Source organism: Stegostoma tigrinum, chromosome 28, assembly GCF_030684315.1.
Source record: "Stegostoma tigrinum isolate sSteTig4 chromosome 28, sSteTig4.hap1, whole genome shotgun sequence".
In the NCBI taxonomy this organism is placed as follows: Eukaryota; Metazoa; Chordata; class Chondrichthyes; order Orectolobiformes; family Stegostomatidae; genus Stegostoma; species Stegostoma tigrinum.
Window position 1 is genome coordinate 33,535,688 of NC_081381.1, and position 18,045 is coordinate 33,553,732.

General features: G+C 46.2%; 1 protein-coding gene across 6 annotated transcripts in view; it reads right to left on the minus strand.

Moving 5' to 3' along the window:
- LOC125466570 (kazrin-like) overlaps nucleotides 1–18,045 on the minus strand; it is a 607,575-nt gene that overhangs the window by 245,965 nt on the left and 343,565 nt on the right. The window contains exon 1 of one of the 6 annotated variants that reach the window (XM_048561213.2): nucleotides 9,976–10,105. The exons of the other annotated variants lie outside the window; for them this stretch is intronic. The gene's annotated coding sequence lies outside the window, so the exon portion shown is untranslated. Of the gene's footprint in view, nucleotides 1–9,975; nucleotides 10,106–18,045 lie in introns of those variants that run through there. 6 annotated transcript variants of the gene reach the window in all.

The following is an 18,045-nucleotide window of genomic DNA, read 5'->3' on the forward strand; positions in this document are numbered from 1 at the left end:
GGAAGCTGGTTACAGGGAGGAGACTGTGCCAGCAGCTATTTGCACAGTTTTAGGAGGAAGAGCTCACAGCTCAAGTCATTTATAGGTAGTAGGAGCTGCCAATGCTGGAGAATCTGAGATAACAAGGTGTAGAGCTGGGTGAACTCAACAGGCCAAGCAGCATCAGAGGAGCAGGAAAGCTGATGTTTCGAGTCTGGACCCTTCTTCAGAAATTACCCTTCAGCTTTCCTGCTCCTCTGACGGTCCATGGCCTGCTGTGTTCACCCAGCTCTGCACCTTGCTATCTCAGATTCTCCAGCATCGGCAGTTCCTACAATCGCTGACATTTGATAAAGTACTTTGAATTGAAGTGACAGACATGAACATAGAACATAGAACAATACAACGCAGAACAGGCCCTTTCAGCCCTCGATGTTGCGCCGACGTGTGAACTAATCTAAGCCCCACCCGCTACACTATCCCATTTGAGGGAGATTTTGACTTTGAGCAATGGAGTAAAACAGGCAATTTTGTTGGCTATCCAAACAAGGAGAGATTTAAAATCAGAGATAGCAAGAACTGCAGCTGCTGGAGTTAGAGACAACACAGTGTGGAGCTGGAGAAACACAGCAGGCCAGGCAGCACCAGGGGAGCAGGAAAGTTGACATTTCGGGTCGGGCCCATTCATCAAGAAAATGATTTAAAATCAGTTCCTAACTTACTTAGCCATTTGCTATTATCAACTAAGTGAAAATTTCCATGATAAGGAAGATAATTCTGGTAGCCATTCCATACTGAGTAAGATCCCACAAGCAAAGGCCAGGTAAATCTGCTATTGGTTGAGGAGAAAGCACTGAGAGAGGATGCCTGTGATCTGTGGAGAAGCTGTGACATACCTGGCCGGAAAACAGCAGAAATACTGGATGCCAGGCAGACATTCCTCTGCATCCTGGCTACAGACAGAAATTCCCTGTGTGGGTGGGGTGCGAGAGAGCTTGTGCAATTTGTGGCTTTGAGAATACAAAACTGATGTTTAATGGACAGGATAAAGAGTTGATCAGAAGCCAGTCCCTCATTTTGAGCCATTAAAGAAAATTAAATTACCTTCCGTCTCTCCCCATCCTTGTGCAATGAGCTCTAGCCTCAGGTTACATCCCATTTGTCTTTCTCATGAAATTTGGGAAGTGCAGGCTGATACACAGGGTTGGGAAGCAGATTTACCAAAGAGTGTACTGTCATTTGCTATCTCCAGGAAGCCTCTATATTCACAGCTGGGCTTAGTTAACAAAAAAACCCCACTCAAAGCATTCCATTACTCAAAATGCTATATTCCTGCAGGCTTCTCAAATGTTCCTTTCTTATTTTGATCTGATTGCTTATGATGAAACAACGGTAAAATGGTGCAGCCAGCAGGCAAAAATAAATCAAAGCACTAGAAGCTGAGCTGGGGCCCAACTCTCTCAGCCTCTCCCTGCTGCCACCCTGGGTAATGCCAGTTTAGACGAGGGTAAAGGTCAAGAAAAGGGAAAATACTATGGACGCTGGCGATCAGAAATGGGAATAGAAAATGCTGGAAAATCCTGCCCAGTTTTACAGAGGGGAAGTCAACGATCTAACTTGTCATCAATGCAAGTAGGACATTTGTGATTCTTTCTCAATCAGTAACCTGCTGGAACTTGGGGACAATGAGCAAGGGTTGGGGGGGTGGGGGCAGTGCAGGAAAGGGCTCAGTGATGGAGCCAATCACCAGGTGAAAGATGGCCCACTTGGACAGAAAGTGCGCCAGAGTGAAAGTGGGAATTACAGGGAGGGAAGGTGGAATGTGGTATCAATAGGAGCTTGATCTCGTGATTAAAGAAAACAATGGGGAGCCACACTGGTTTGGCACATCCGTTGCTGGATGACCCTGGAGAGGGGCAATGTGGTGCCCACTGATCTGCATGGCACCTTCTGCAACTGGTGAGAATTGCAGGGGATGAACTCCATCATCTCCAGCAAAAATCGCATCTTAAACTAAATTGCACAATCTCTGTTTGACTAGATTTTTGGCACACTGAACCTTTACAGCATCATCACTAGTCAATCTAGTTTAATTGCTTTATTTGGTTATTCGTTCCTCCACTGGTTTATCAAAACAGTAAACTGAGGAACTCACTAAAGACCCTGACGTTAGAACACCCCGTCCAGTCCGTCTGGTCCTGGAGTGTTCACCAGTCGCTAGGTGGAAGTGCCAATGTTCATGGGCATGGTGACCCCTTGGTTACTGTGGGATGGGGTGGGGTGAGGTGGGGTGGGGCAGATGGGATGGGCTGGGGTGGGGTGGGGGAGTGGGGTATTATGGAGTGGGATGGAGTGGGATATAATGGGGTGGGATGTGATGGAGTTAGGTGGGATGGGGTGGGAGGCATCAGATGAGGTGGGGTATGATGGGATGGGATGGGATTGGGTGGGATGGGATGGGGTGGGATGAGATGGGGTATGATGGGGTAGGATAGGGTGGGGGGGATCGGAAGGGATGGGGTGGGATGGAATGGGGTGGGATTGGGCAGAATGGGGTGGGATGGGGTGGGTTGGGGTAGGATGGGATGGAATGGGGTATGATGGGGTGGGATGAGGTGGAGTGGGGTATGATGGGGTGGGATGGAGTGGGGTGATGGGGTGGGGTGGGGTATGATGGGATGGGGTGTGATGGGATAGGATGAAGTGGGGTGGGATTGGGCAGGGTGGGGTGGGATGGGATTGGGTGGGTCAGAATGGGATGAAGTGGGATGGGATGGGGCAGGATGGGGGGGGAATGATGTGGGTTGCGATGGGGTGGGATGGGATGGGGTGGAATGGGGTGGGGTGGAGTGAGATGGGATGGGGCGATCAAATGGGGTGGAGTATGGTGGGATGATGTGGGGGGGGTGGAATGGAGTGAGGTGGGATTGGGTGGGATGGGATGGGAAGGTATTGGGCGTGATGGAATGGGATGGGGCGGGATGGGATTAGGCGGATGTGGTAGGATGGGATTGGGCAAAATGTGATAGGATGGGATAGGATTGGGCAGAATGGAATGAAATGGGTCGGGATTGGGTGAGATGGGATGGGATGGGATGGGTCGGGATGGGATGGGGTGGGGCCCACCATAGTTCAAAAGGATTCTCCCTGTAGTTTGCCTTTTAATTGTGACACACCAAACGGTGTGGAAACCAAAGTAAATTGGCAGCTTGTTTTTTTAAAATCAATCCTGGGTTTCATCAGTGAGTGCAGTGAGAGTGTCTTGAAAGTAGATCAAGTGCTATTCAGCTGTGGAAATGCTCACTAACCACAGGGAGAGGTGACACATCGTCACGTATGTCCGGACTCTCCATGCTACTGCAAACTTGAAGCAGCTACGGGGTCGGGGGCAGGGGGAGCAAGACTGTCACACATTTCCTTCTGGAACGTACCTCTGCAAAGAAAGAGAGAGGTGCAGTGATTTGTGTCAAGGTTCGTCCCGAGCAGCTCTGTGATGCTGGACTCTTAAGGCCTACGGGCTGATCCCTGGGTTGCAAACCGAGACATACATTGACTATGCCTGGAGGACCATTAACTCAGTGAAAGACACTCTCTGGTCTGCCTGAAGCTGTCTGGTTTTCCTGAATAAGGAGTTGGCCCTAACTGAATGCTGCAGATTGGCACATTCCAAGGTCCAGGATTACATGCTGAGAGACACACTAAAGCTTGGGGCAGCTGCCACCGAAAGGCAGTGGGGAAAGACCACCATTTAGATTCTTTCAGTTGAAGTTAAATGGGGTTCCGTTCAATTACTGGCTCAAACATATGTAAATTTTGTCTTGTGCAAGTAAGAAATGCATTTGGTTTGTTTGCTAGATAGGTTCCAACTCCAATGTTTGTTATTTCATATGCTACTGTACAGAACCAAACTGCTTTCAGGACTATGTATATTCATAAAATATCTTCATACACACAAAGTAAATTTGTGAAATTAAAAAATGACAAAGTTACATTCACCTTTCCACTCGCTCCCTTGCCCCAAAGTAAAAAAAAAGCCAGGGTAATCTCAACACTGTGCAATTGTGTAAAATAAATGACAGTGAGTAGGCAGCTCAATTTATATTTCCCCCATTTCTACTCCCCTTGGATTGCTGCACTGGTCAGCTCAGTTGGCTGGACAGCTGGTCTGCGATGCAGAGTGACACCAAAAGTGTGGGTTCAATCCCCGCACCAGCTAAAGTTACCACAAAGGACTCTCAATCAGCCCCCGTGCCTGAGGTGTGCTGATCCTCAGGTTAAACCACCACCAGTTGTCTCTGTCTAACGAGAGAGCAGCTCTACAGTCTGGTTAGTCTGTGGCGACCTTCCCTTATCTTCAGATGGGACGTTCAATCCTGGAGCACTGACCAATTCTGCTGAATATTTAAAAAATCACACAACACTACAATGGAATCCTCCTCAGGTCCTCCCTCAACCCATCCTGACAAATAAATGACAATTGTGTTTTCATCTCATTGCTGTTTGTGTGAAACTGATTTTAAAATGGCCACGCTTCACCGAGAAGAGAGTCAAAATGCCCTTCAAAGTAGTTTATGGTAAGCATTGTGACATGAGGAATGCAATAAAGTGCTATGTTTGAGAGTGTCCTTTTTAACTGGGCACACGCAGGTTGCCTGGTCTTCCTGAATCCATTACTGCAGCAGGTTCGAGGCTTGAAGAACTCACGTGTTGCACAGAAGAAGCATTCAGATTAAACTGGTGAGGTGGGTGAAAGATTCATGAGGAACTATAAATTAATAATTGTGCTGTTCGCCAAATGGGGTGTGTGTGTGTGTGTGTGTGTGTGTGTGTGTGTGTGTGTGTGTGTGTGTGTGTGCGCGTGTGCAAGACAGTGTGTCAGTGTGTGTATGTGTGCGTGTGTGAGAGTGTGTGTGTGCGCGTATGTGAGAGACTGTGTGTGACAATGTGTGCGCACGTTGAGTGTGCGCGCGCGTGTGTGAGAGAGAGAGTATGTGTGCACATGTGTAAGAGAGAGGGTGTGTGTGTCAGAGTGTGTGTGTATGTTTGAGACAGAGTTTGTGTGTGTGTCTGTGAGAGACAGTGTGAGAGTGTGTGTGTGTATGTGAGACTGTGTGTGTGTGTATGTGAGACAGTGTGTGAGTGTGTGTGTGCCAGACAGTGTGTCAGTGTGTGTATGTGTGAAAGTGTATGTGAGATTGTGCGTGTGTATAAAAAACAGTGTGTGTGACAACGTATATGCATTTGAGTGTGTGCACGTGTGTGTGTGAGACAGAGAGAGAGAGAGAGAGAGAGTGTGTGCACATGCGTAAGAGAGAGGGTGTGTGTGTAGATAGAGTGTGTGTGTATGAGAGAGAAAGTGTGTGGGTGAGTCTGTGCGTGCGTGGGCGGGTCTGTGTGCGCGCATGAGTGAGCGTGAATGTGTGTAAGCGTGAGTGTGTGTGTGTGTGTGTGAATCTGTGTGAGAGTGTGTGTGTTTGTGTGTGTGTCTGTGTGTGTGTGTGTTTGAGAGAGAGAGAGAGAGAGAGAGAGAGAGACGGAAGTTACCTGAAGTGCAGAAAAACCTTCAAACAGAAAAAGGACGTCAAATCCTAAACTCAAAGATTCAGCTGAAAGGTAGTACAGGCTCAAGGACCTCCATAGTCGATTCCTGATCCTAAGTCGCTAACACCCTGAATTTCTGGAAGATTTCACAGCTTTGCTACAAGTCTGGGCAGCATGGTGGCTCAGTGGTTAGCTCTGTTGCCTCAAAGCACCAGGGACCCAGGTTCGATTCCACCCTCGGGCGACCGTCTGTGTGGAGTTTGCACATTCTCCCTGTGTCTGCGTGGGTTTCCTCCAGGTGCTCCAGTTTCCTCCCACAGTCCAAACATGTGCAGCTTAGGTGGATCGACCATGCTATATCATCCCATAGTGTCCAGGGTTGTACAGGCTAGATGGATTACCCATGGCAAGTACAGGATACAGTTGGGGGCTATGTCTGGGTGGGATGCTCTTTGGAGGGTTGATATGGACTTGATGGGATGAATGGCCTCCCTCCACACTGTCAGGTTTCTACAAGGTGCACCATTGAGCTAACACATTGGTTGCTGATAACAAATTGTGGAGCTGGATGAACACAGCAGGCCAAGCAGCATCTCAGGAGCACAAAAGCTAACACTTCCGGCCTAGATGTCTAGGCCCGAAGCATCAGATTTTGTGGCTCTCTGATGAAGGGTCTAGGCCCGAAGCGTCAGCTTTTGTGCTCCTGAGATGCTGCTTGGCCTGCTGTGTTCATCCAGCTCCACACTTTGTTATCTTGGATTCTCCAGCATCTGCAGTTCCCATTATCACTGATACAACATTGGTTGCTGATGATCACTGATAAGGTCTGAAGTAGGAGTGGCTTCACCAGGAATTATCTTTGCATGTGAGGTAGACGGCGACAAAGCAATGTGGGCGTGGAATAATAACATGGATCTCACTTGGTCTCCTGACAGTGGATTACATAAAACAATCTCATGAGTCACTGTGTTGTGGGGAGCTCTGTAGGCCAGTCACATTGTAACAGTAGCACTCACGATGGTTACTTCGCATTGGCACTGATTCAAAGCTAAAAAAGTTTAGCTAAACATGTTCAGTAGACGCAGCTAAAAGATAAAGTGTTTTAATAATTAAAGGCTTGAAACGCGCCATCTCCCTTCCAGCTGAAGCATGCACTAAATTGTCAACTCATCAGAATCAGGGTATCAATTTGATTGAAAAACCTCATTTCTCCCTATCCCGTCCCCAATTTTGCTTTCCTGGTACAACCAGAAAACCTCAAAAATCAAAGCTCATTGTCAGTGAACAACTAATTTTCGTTGATTTTTCAATCCTTCTCATCTTTATGGGGGCGGGGGTGGGGGGCGTGGGGGGAAATGTTCTGTCCATACAGGCCATGGCTGGAACTCTTTGGAAATCTCAATTGGCCCAGTACACAGCAGATAGAGTGGCTGGAGTTCAATGGACATTGGGGACCAGCCCAAGGTTTACATCAGGAATGTGAGAGAAAGGAACCACCCATAGGCTGATAAACACAGAGGAACCTTAGGAACCTGGGGAGACTGCTGAACCTTTCCAGAGACCACCACCATAACATGTCAACTCAGAAAGAAGCCATCCAGCCAGCTACTTCTCCCTCATAAGTTCCTCATCCTCAGATAACCATCCAAAAACCTTTTGAAATTACTTGTGGAATCCACTTCCGGCATTTTTGAAGTTAGAACATTTCAGACCACCACCATATAACTTCTCCCACCGCTTGACCTTTATCACTGATTTTAAATCCATGACCTTTAGTATTGACTGGCTCTCCAGAAGTAAAACTCCACATTGTTAATACTATCAAAACTTCTCTTCAACTTGAAAACCTCCATGAGGTAGCCTTTTGTTCCGCATCCGAACTTCTTCCAACCTCTCCTCAAAACAAAAGTCCCTCATTGCTGGTGAGAGTCTGGCAAACGTTTCTTTTAAACATCTCTATGTCTCTCCTTGCGTCTGGTCAGCAGAACAGTCCACGACAGTAACCAGTGTCTAATAAAGGTCTAGCAGGATCTCAATCCCTACACTGTGATTTACTATCTCAAGCTTCCATGGCTGTGTAGGGAAGTGTGTTTCTGGCCATCAACCCTTAATGATCATCTTCTAATTATAAGGCTATTCCCCTTTTACTGGACGCACATTTGCACCCACAAGCCACCTGAGGAAATGGTTTCTCCCTACCAGCTCTGCTAATCACCCTAAATACCTCAATTAGATCACTCCTTAATCTTATATACACTGAGTCATACAGCATGGAAACAGGCCCTTCGGTCCAACCAGTCCATGCCGACCACAATCCCAAACTAAACTAGTCCCACCTGCCTGTACTTGGTCTATAGACCTTCAAACATTTCTTATTCATGTATTTGATCTAAATATTTGTTAAACATAACTGTACTGCATCCACCTCTTCCCCTGGAAGTTCATTCCACACACAAATCATTCTCTGTGTAAAAAGAAATTATGCCTCATGTTTTTTTAAAAATCTTTCTCCTCTCACTCAAAAATATGCCCCTCATCTTGAAATCCCTCAAACTGGGGAAAGGCCACCTGCCAGGCACCTTAACCATGCACCTCATGATTTTGTTAAACCTCCATTAGGTCATCCCTCAATCTCCTACATTCCAGCGAAAGAAGCCCCAGCTGATCCAGCCTCTCCTTGGAACTCAAACCCTCCGTTCCTGGTAAATCTCTCCCGAACCCTCTCCAGCTTTTTTTAAATTCATGGGATGAGAGTATCAATGGCCAGGGCAGCATTTATTGCCCACCCCTAATTGCCCAGACGGCAGTTAATTGTCAACCACATTGCTGTGGGTCTGGAGTCACATGTAGGCCAGACCAGGTAAAGATGGCAGTTTCCTTCCCTAAAGGGCATTAGTGAACCAGAGGGGATCCCCCCGCCCCCGATAATCAACAACAATTTCATGGTCATCATTAGACTCTTAATTCCAGATTATTATTAAATTCAAATTCCACCATCTGCTGTGACAGGAATTGAACCCAGGTCCCCAGAGCCTTACCTGGGTCTCCTAGATTAATAGTCTAGTGATAATAACACTAGGCCATCACTTACCCAGTTTAATACTATCCTTCCCATATCTGGGCGACCAGAACCGAAAACAGCAAGGAACCAGAAAGTTAAGGCCATTTGCAGCACTGTTCTGACTAAAGTTTCAGTGCATTTGAAAAATCTTTTAACATGTGGGGCAGCACGGGTCTCTCAGGAGGAACATCAAATATAACCCCGAAAATCAGATGGACAGCCCTTGGTCCTGGGGAAGAGATGGGGTTGGATGTGGGGAAGTGAGAGCCGTACAAGAAAGCTCAGAAACTCGATTCCCATCCAAAGGCGTTTTACAGTTAAAATGCAGCTGGGTATCCTCAGCAGTTCACAGGAGGATTGCTATCACTGAGAAAGCAACCAATGAAAAGCTTCACTCAAAAAGTGATCTCTGGAGACCAAACATTTCTGAAGGAAATTCTCTCCAATAAAACTAAATTACAGCATTAGCCAGACAGCTTTCAGCTTGAATCTCGACAAGGGAGGTAAGACACAAAACAGTCAATCCAAGTTGTGATCCATAACCTAAAATGAACAGTGGCTCAGTAATTAACACTGTTGCCTCACAGTGCCAAGAAACCAGGTTCAATTCCAGCCTCAGCCAACTGTGTGGAGTTTGCACATTCTCCCAGTGTCTGAGTGCATCCACACTTTAGGCATTCTTTGACTGAGTATAGGAGTTGGGACATCATGTTGCAGTTGCACAGGATATTGGTTAGGCTACTTTTGGAATACTGTGTATAGTTCTGGTCACCCTGCTATAGGTAGGATATTATCAAACTGGAGAGGGCTCAGAAGAGATTTGCGAGGATGTTGCCGGGAATGGATGTTACAAGGAGAGGCTGGGACCTTTCTATTGGTACAAAGGAGGTTGAGGGTTGACCTTATAGAGGTTTATAAAATCATGAGGGGTATGGATAAGACGGTTAGCATAAGTCTTTTCCCTAGGGCGGAGGAGTTCAAAATCAGAGGGTGTAGGTTTAAGGTGAGACGAGAAAGATCTAAAAGGGACCTGATGGGGAAATTTTCACACAGAGGATGGTTTGTGTGTGGAATGAAGTGCCAGAGGAAGGGTGGTTGAGGTACAGTTGCAACATTTAAAAGACACTTGGATAAATACATGAAGAGGTTTGGTTTAGGGTGCAAGGGCAAGCAAGTGGAACTAGACTAGTTTGGGAAACCCAACTGGCACGGACAAGTTGGACCAAAGACTGCTTCTGTGCTGTATGGCTCTAATCTCTGGAGCAGGTGGGGTTCAAACCTGGGCTCTTTTTTCAGGAGTAGGGACATTACCACTGCACCACAAGACTCCTACAAAACAAGGTGGGATCACCCAAAGCTGAGAATAAATATCTTGAATCAAACCATTCACTTACATCTCTGCAGCAGGAGGGACTTGACCCCAGGCTTTCCAGCTCAGAGGCAGGAGCACTACCAAGGTACCACAGAGCCCAGGAGAAATGGTGTCTGCTTGTGTGAGCGAGTTTCATTGATTAAAAGTCACGCAGAAATGTTTTACCGATGTTCCTAACACGTCATCAGATCCCAATGCTGATTCATGTGAGGTTCTTTCCTTGAGTCTCTTGTTGAAAGTAAACAGGGTCAAAGGGCATGGCAGCAATCTCCTTCATCTCATAGGCCCTTGTATTGCTAGTTTTCAAATCCAAACTTGTCATCCAATTGATTTGTAGCATTCGGTGATGTGTCAGTAGTGTAATAATTGTATTACTGGCAGTATCTTTGTTTCTCTATTGGCTTATAGGGAGTTTACTGATCGGGAGTGTTTGCTATGCAAGACCAAGCCCTGGCATTTGCTGTTGTTTTCAGGACATTTTTTTAAACAGTACACTCTCTGTCCTGGGCTCTCACACAGAGGCCCTTTCAAACACAACAAAATTTGCATTTGATGTTCCTACAGCCCATTGTTTAAATGCCTCAGGACTGTGAGCCACACTTTAAAAGGGGACACAAAGCAAGTGGGAGGCTGCCTTTTCGGGGTTGGTGGATGAAACAACCTGGTTTGCACATGATATCTATGTGACTCGCAGCGACAACAATGCGGCCTAATTGTTTTCCATTAAAGCAGTGATTTGCAATACTGAGAGAGAAAAAAAAATGCTGGAGATCACAGCAGGTCAGGCAGCATCCAGCAAATTTTGTTTTTCAGTGCAGATTCAAGCATCTGCAGTAATTAGCCCTTACAAATACCCATGTGCTCTCTGCAGACCCCTTCTAATATCGAACTGCCACTGGCAGCCTAATGCTCTACTGAGCACCCCTCTGTAATTACATTTAAAGAAACACCTGTAAATATTGATGTAGGTCTGGAATCCCTCACTCCGACAAATTGTATCAACAATATTCTGCTCAAACAGTGGGGACCGTTAGACCAAGGCAGAGAAGGAGAAAGGGAAATGCAGAGGGGAGTGGAAAGTGATGGGGACAACGAGGACGGAGGATAGGGGAGGAAGACTGACAGGGAAATTGGAGGAGGCAAGGCAATAAAAACAGTCGGCGCTGGAGAAACTCAACAGGCCTGGCAGCATCTGTGGTGAAAGAAGCAAAGTTCTTGCTTCAGGCCCAATATCTCTTTGGAATTTCAGACACTTCTGAAGAACAGTCGTATCAGATTTGAACAGTGAACTTAGTTTCTCTGTCTACAGATGCTGCCAGACCTGCTGCGTTTCTCTAGTGCTTTTCTGGTTTGCTCCATATTTTAAAGCCTGCCTTCCCCATTGGTGGAGGCTAAGATACAAATCCCCCAGAGTTTTGCTACATGATATGGAGCAAGCTGGATTAGCAAAAACTAGGCCAGTAACTCAATCATCAGTCATTGTGCTCGGTGAAATCATTGTTTTTTGAGCAAGAAGCTTTGGGGAACAGAGAAAATAAACAGGGGAAAAAAAATCACATCCCTTGCCAAGTTCATGGAATCACTACAGTGTAGGAACAGGCCATTTGGCCCATCAAATCAACACTGAGCTTTCAAAGAGCAGCCCACTCAGACCCACCCCATTCTGAGAAGTCTGTATTTCCCATTATCTCTCACCCAGCCTGCATGTCCCTGGACACTATGGGCAATTTAACATGGTCAAAACACCTAACCTGCACATCTTTGGACTGTGGGCGGAAACCAGAGCACCTGTAGGAAGCATACAGAGATGCAGGGAGAATGCTTACACTCTGCACAGACAGGCACCAGAGGCTGGAATCAAACCCAGGTCCCTGGTGCTGTGAGGCAGCAGTGCTAACCGCTGAGCCACCCAGTGTCCTGAGCAGTGTGTGTAATTACATTTCTGAACAGGTCAATTCAGAAATATTGACACCGTTTTTCTTTCCCTTGTCTATCCTTTCTTGAAAGACGACGATGATGGGGATTTGCATGTAGATCTTTGATGATCAGCAGTCCACTGGAGCAGAGGAAAGCGGAACAAGAGCTTGCACTGCCATTCAATAGGATCAGGCTGATGTGACACTCCTCACATCCACCTTCCCGCCCTTTCCCCTTAACACTTGATTCTCCTACTGATCAAGAACCTGCCTATCTCAGCCTTGAATACACATTAGCACTCTGCTCGCACAGCTCTCAGTGGCAATGAGTTCCAAAGACATTCAACCCCATGAGAGAAGAAATTCCTCCTCATCTCAGTCTTAAATTGGCACCCCTTGATTTTGAGACTGTGCCCTCTGGTCCTATGCTCTTCCATGAGGGGAAACATCCCCTGAGCACTGACCCCGTCAAGGCCCTTGAGATCACCTCTCACTCTTCTAAGTTGAACACAAGAGCAGCTGGGGATGGGTAATGAATGCTGTCTAGCCAGTGATGGCCACATTCCATGGATGTAGAGTAAACAAAAAACTTTGCTAATGGCCAAGGAATTTGACAGACTATTGACAACTGGGGCTGTCAGTGCTAAGCTGACGTTGCTCTCCCTTCGCAGGCACACTCGCACCACCACGCAGAGTTGTTCAACAGTGACAGGGCACTCTGCTGATCTTTGTTGCTTCCGTGTTTTTACTAAGTGGGTCCTGTCAGTCCCATCCTCGAGGAGTTGATGTCTGTACAGCGATGTCTTTCCATCTCTCCTGCCTGGGAAGGTGTGCACACTGAACCGATTCAGCTACTCCTTCAGAAACACATCAGTCCAATGCAGCACAACCAGAAGCAGCATGATTAACAACTGGGGATTTAAGTGATAAAATCTCTATTGTTATTTCTGGTTTCTACAATGTGTTAATTTCACTATGTGTAAGGGTGTATTGTTTACCCTTCAGTATAGCTGTCCAATCGAAATAAGTGTGCACAGATACCACAGTCAAAAACAAAGCAATCAAGAAAGCTTCACAATAGGTGAACGAATATCCTGGTGCCTCAGACTGAACTGAGCCCACTGCACTAGACCTTCACTTTAACGACTCTGCGTTTGTACCCAAGCTATCTGCAGCCTCAGATCTCTGCCATAATTCTCATCAGATTGGGGATTTAGCTTTGCAACAACTGGTTTAAACACAATGAAAGATTTTCAACTGATTTCTTTTGAACTTTCAACTAGGCAGGATCAGTTGGGATTACTTGGAGGACTAGAGCCTGCTCCAATTTGCTGTGTCTCTGATTTTTGGGTTTGGGAGTCAGCACCTTGTGCCCACAATCTCAGCAGAAACTCGAGACTGTGCATTTTTATCGTCTGGTGACGAAGAAGCAGCACTTCGAGAGCTTGTGATTTCAACTAGACCTGTCGGAATATAATCTGGTGTCGTGTGATTTCTGACCTTGTCCAGTCCTGGCACCTCCACATCATGGCTACCAAACTTTTGTTTCAAATGCACAATTTAACCTATGGTTTATTTTTCCATGTTTTAACAGAGGCCACCCACACACCACTTTTCACTGTATTTTGTAACAAAATACATGTGACTATAAATAAATCCAATCAAAGATAACTTTAAGAGTGTCCAGCAATTTAAACTTAACTGTAGCGTATTGTTGACTCAATGGGATCGATTTTTAGGCTCAGTTAGGTGTCAGGAGTGAATGTGAACATGTGGCCCGGTGCATAATTGAGATCAGTGTGAATGATTCTTTATGCCAGCGTGCGGAATAGATTTGAGGTTTTGGGGCAGGCAGTACTTCTCTCAGCTGAAATAGGCTGGAGCTTAAATATAGCGTTGCTGGCAGTCCAGGACTGGCCTAAGTTTCTCGCAATTGAGCAGCATTCTCCAGCACCAATTCAATCACATTTGGCAATCTTACCTATTTAAAGGATGTGAAAATGACAAAATAAACCACATCATTCTGTGACCATTAGCCCTGCAGATTTGAAAATCAGCCAGAATAATATGAAGGCTCAGTTACTCGGCCCTGAGCTGTATTTACAAGTAATTTTAAAGAGAGTTGCATGAAAATTCATTCAGCTGGTATTGGGCCATTTCAAATACAAGTTTACAGAAATATTTTTTTTTGCTGCTGTTAAATTGTCACGTTGCTGCTTCGTCTACCAGCATCAAGCAATATTATTACAAGCTGGATCCCATGCAGCAGAGATTCCAGGATGTGCTATAGATGATGTGTGCCCACTCACTGATAAGTATATCTGCCATTAGAGGTGTACAGCTCACCAGCATTTTCTTGAGGGCAATGAGGGATGGGCAATAAATTTTGCCTTTACCAGCAATACCCATTTCACTGAAAAAGAATAAAGAAAAACAAAATTGCAACAACCCTTAACCATTTTAAATAAGTCCACAGTACATTCAGCTTGTAAGCAACATCCAAACAAATTAGCATATTTCCGGGCTCAGTCTGCAGGCTGTGCTGAGCTGGAATACCAGCCACAGCATTATCAGCAGTATTAATGCCATTTATTTTGGGAAATTTTGCTGAACATTTGGCTAGTACCCACAGATCCATGAAGAGTCAGTGATCACAAAGGAACCTTGATGAGAAAGAGGATATAGGAGACTGCAGAAGAATAAAGATAAAGCCAGGAGCAAAGCTATTTGACAACATCACGGCTGACAATCAACCTCTATTCCTTCTTCCAATCCAATTCCTACATCCCCCTACATGGCAGGCGACATTCGGGCCGTACAAAAGCCAGGCTATGACCATCGCCAATAGGAGACAATCTAACCACCACCCCTTGACATTCAATGGTGTTACCATCACTGAATCTCCCACTATCAACATCCTGGGGGTTACCATTGACCAGAAACTCAACTGACCTCACCACATAAACACAGGGGCTACAAGAGCTGGTCAGAGATGAGGAATACTGCGGCAAGTCCTCCTCAAAGCCTGTCCACCATCTACAAGGCACAAGTGAGGGATGTGATGGAATGTTCCCCACTTGCCCTGGATGGGGGCAGCCCCAACAAGACTCAAGAAGCTTGACACCATCCAGGACAAAGCAGCCGCTTGATTGGCACCACATCCACAAGCTTCCACTCCCTCCACCATCGATGCTCAGTAGCAGCAGTGTGTACTGTCCACAAGATGCACTGCAGAAATTCACCAAAGATCCTCTGACAGCACCTACCAAACCCACGACCACTTTTATCTAGAAGGACAAGGGCAGTAAACATATGGGAACACCACACCCTCCAGGTTCCCCTCTCAGTCACTCACCATCCTGGAAATATATCGCCATTCCTTTACTGTCGCTGGGACAAAATCCTGGAATTTCCTCCCTAATAGCATTGTGGGTCAACCTACAGCAGGTGAACTACAGTGGTTCAAGAAGGCAGCTCACCACCACCTTCTCAAGGGGCAACTAGGGATGGGCAAGGAAAGCTGGGCCCAGCCAGTGACACCCACATCCCACAACTGAATAGAAAAAAAATCCCCCATACGCCAAAAATCTATCAGCAAATCCCTGAATCTGCTAAATGATGTAATATCCATGCCCTCTGAAGCACAGAATTGCAAAGATTCGCAACTTCCGGGGTGAAAACATTTCCCCATACCCCTGTCTGAAATGTGATTCCCTTGCCAAGAATCAATGTGCCCAAGTTGTCCGGTTTCAACGTCTGTCCAGCCCTCCTCAGACAGTCTCACAAATCCTTCCAAGATCTCATCTCACTTTCCGTAACACCTGAGATTACAGACCAATTCTATCTCAACCCTCCTCATAGCATAACACTCTGATCCCAACAGCCAACATTAGCTGCGTGAATTTTAAATAGATATATTCAAATCCACCAGTTCAGAGCTGTTGTTACATACCTCTGGAGAAGGTGGGATTTGAACCAGGGTCTCCCGTGAGCTACAAGTGACCTACTAATCTTAGATATACTTTGAAATGATTCGTTCTTATTTAGGCCAAGAATCTACATCAGCAAAGGCTGCAGCTCTGAAACAGTTCTGCACTGGTGAAGGACCGTCAAAAGGACTTGTTCATCGGCAGTGAGTCAAGAACAGACTTCTCTCAGCCACTTTATAATGCAATCCAATTCACTTGTACCTAATAAGCCAGTGGCTTTCCTCTGGAGCTTGTTAAACTGGAAGACTAAAGTTAAAAGCTTTTTAGCTGGATTAGATGAAAGGATTAAAATGCACCTGAAGGGGCCTGGGATACAGCCAATTGGCAGCAAAGGCTTTTATTTCTAATCTTGTTCTGCTGGATCTTTCTAAAACTAACTAATCTATAAAAATCACTTCTACAAGACTTGAGCATATTAAGAGCTGCTCAACAAGAAGCATCGATTTGCGCCAGTTTCAGACAAGGACATCCTTCGGTCTTATCGAAGTCACCTACCGACAGCACAGTCTTCCCATGATGCTCCTCCAGTGACAGTGAACCACACTGGGGTGGTAGGAAGTTGTTTCGTTCTGGCCTGAAACTCACTGGGATTTCTTGTTCCATCCTCAGGCCTCTTCACCACAAACATAATGTTTCTGCATTTTCTAGTCTTTTTGTTGATTGTAAATATGATAATTTCCGTTTAAATTGTGCATGGAGGTCTTGTTCAGCCAGTTTCTATAGAACATAGAACATTACAGCACAGTACAGGCCCTTCGGCCCTCGATGTTGTGCCGACCTGTCATACCGATCTGAAGCCCAAGTTTCTGGGTGAAGCCTGGCATAAAGTTCTAGTCCTGGCCTGGAGGTCCCCTCTCGGCTCAGTGTGGAGGTCTGGTCCTAGTCTGGAGGTTTCATCTCGGCCCAATGTGGAGGTCTGGTCCTGGCCTGGAGGGTCTCATCTCTGCCCTGTGTGGAGGTCTGGTCCTGACCTGCAGGGTGATCTCATCTCGGCCCAGTGTGGAGGTCTGGTCCTGGCCTGCAGGTGATCTCATCTCAGCCCAGAGTGGAGGTCTGGTTCTGGCCTGCAGGGTGACAGGGTGATCTCATCTTGGCCCAGTGTGGAGGTCTGGTCCTGGCCTGCAGGGTGATCTCATCTCGGCGCAGTGTGGAGGTCTGATCCTGGCTTTGGAGGTATCTTCTGGGTCTTCCATTGGCCCAGCGGGGAAGTCTCAGTCTGGCATGGGAGATCTTGGCCCAGTTTTCCAGTGCGGCCCGATCCCAGGAGTCAGTAACTGAACTTTTATTTCTTTTTTCTTCTTATTTATGACTGCTGTCATTAATTGAGGTACCGTGGTACTGCTATTTATAAAACGTCTCACTGTATTGTTTTTGTAAAAATAGCCGTGACAATAAATTGCTATTCTGTTCCATCCTATTTTGTACATGGTGGAAGAGCTGGTTTGGATCCAGTTTGGCCAATGCTTCTAGAATTTTCTGACATTTATTGTTTTAATGGGGTGGAAACCCATTTTAAATGCCTTTGTAGGAAAGGTGGTATGGCACAGGCATATTAGCCTACCTCTGGGCCATGCAGTCAATGTTCAGGTTCCACCTGCTACAGAGGTGTGTCATCACATGTCTGAGCAAACTGCTTTAAAATCAATTAACATGCCTCATTAGATTATTCCTGTCTCATCTCACTAAATCCTCTCCAAGCTAGCATCTCTCTTTTCCTATCATTGCCCTTGACCTTTCTGAAGTCTGGGTGCCTCTATCCTTCATTCAAGGCAGGGCTTTCCATTCATTTCGAGGAGCTGGTGTAACATTGGCACCACTGCGATCGCTTCATGCTCCCTGGAGTGTGTAGCTATCTCTTTGCTGGAACATTCAGGCTGTTTACCAGCTGTTGAGATTACATAAGCCTTTTACATACCACTGAGCCTCTGCCTCTGTCCCTCGGACATGAGAAATGTAATTCTGTTGACAAATCCATGCCCTGTACTCATCCATAATGAGCCACAATCCTACTTAACCAGTGCTGCATAAAGACAGTCCCCAAGCTTGAAATAATGTGTGTGTGTGAGTGTCTGTGTGTGTGTGTGTGTGTGTGTGTGTGTGTGTGTGTGTGTGTGTGTGTGTGTGTCTGTGTGTGTGTGTCTGTGTGAGTGTGTCTGTGCGAGTGTGGGTGTGTGTGTGTGTGGGTGT